Raw genomic sequence first — 1,502 nt, 5'->3', positions numbered from 1 at the left:
TAGAAACAAGTTTAAAAATTATTCAACCAAAAAGTTTGTGATGCTAATTTCACAACCACCATAAAATATTGAAGTAAAACACTCAAATGCAAGATTTTGTTTGTCAGACATTAAATAAACTTTTTGGGTTTAAAAAGCTTAAAGTTTTTTAAAATTGTATAAAATATAAGTATATTTAAAATAAGCATCTGAAAATTTTTAAAATTGTCCAACAAACTCATTTTTTTTAATCATATTTTCATACAATATTTATTTTTTTTAAGCATATTATAAGAATATTTTCGAAATATTTACAGAGCTTTTACTCAAGAACTATTTTAAGTTTATAATATATCATTTAAAAAAATAATCCTTAAAATTTTTAATTATTTAATTATTTACCATTGAATAACTACATCACTTATCTTATCAAGAAATTTAAAATTATTAAATAATATTCAATAAATCAAATAAATAGTTATAGGTAGCACGTTGAATAAGGGGTGCTAAAAGAAAAAAATATACGTGGTGTTGATGTAAAGATGGTTCTTTAAAAAATTTTTGGAGTGATTTTTATCAATATATGATTTATGTAAAAGTTTATAGGATAGATCACTATCAAAAGTTGTTAAACTCCCGGAACTCAATATCACGAAAATAAAACTATTTTAGTGTAAACATCATGTATAGTAGATCAAAAATAAAACGATAGAGTTAAATAATAAATTTGAAAATTTGTAAAAAATGTTGAAGTTATTTTTCTCTATCTTTGGTGTCTATAAAAGTTTATCAAACCATTTCAAAGGTTAAAAAATTAATATTTTTTAATATTATAAATTATATGCAGTCTTATTGAAAAACACTGGTGATATTTTTTTTAACATGTTTATCGAAACGAAATAGTAAATACTCGTAAATAAGTGATAATGTATATAAATGTATTTGTTGAACTCCAGAGTTATTTATGATACCAATAAGGAAAACATTTGTAAATAATACAAATTCTTAAAGTAAAACCGGTAACGCAAAAATTTGAAAAAAATATTGCTTGAGTTATTTTTCTTAATCTGTGAATTGTTTACAAAGTACCTGATTATTTTTAAAAGTTATTGTAATCAAAAGATAAATATTAATATTTTTTCAATAATATAAATTATATATAGTATTAAAATAGAAATGCTGATAATATAATTACAAATATAATATATTTATAAAAATAAAAATTAATTTGTACATTATTTTATTATACTAGTATAAACAACGCATAAAATAAATACGTTTTTTGGACGATTTCTAAAATGTTAGGTTATATACACAATACGCATAATATACTTACTTGATGTACTTGATCTCAAAACTCTATAAACTTGGAAAGTATAAATAATTTTGTCAATTAATGTCTTACAGTCATTAAAAATTCTAAGAGTAGTTTGTTGGAATGATATTAGATAAATTTGCACATTTTGTAGTGACAGTTTAACGTTGATAATAATGAACTTAATGCTTTTACTAAGAAAAAATTT

This window comes from Melanaphis sacchari, unplaced genomic scaffold, assembly GCF_002803265.2.
Source record: "Melanaphis sacchari strain LSU unplaced genomic scaffold, SCAv2.0 Contig13_pilon_pilon, whole genome shotgun sequence".
Classification (NCBI taxonomy): Eukaryota; Metazoa; Arthropoda; class Insecta; order Hemiptera; family Aphididae; genus Melanaphis; species Melanaphis sacchari.
This window is presented reverse-complemented; position numbering follows the sequence as displayed.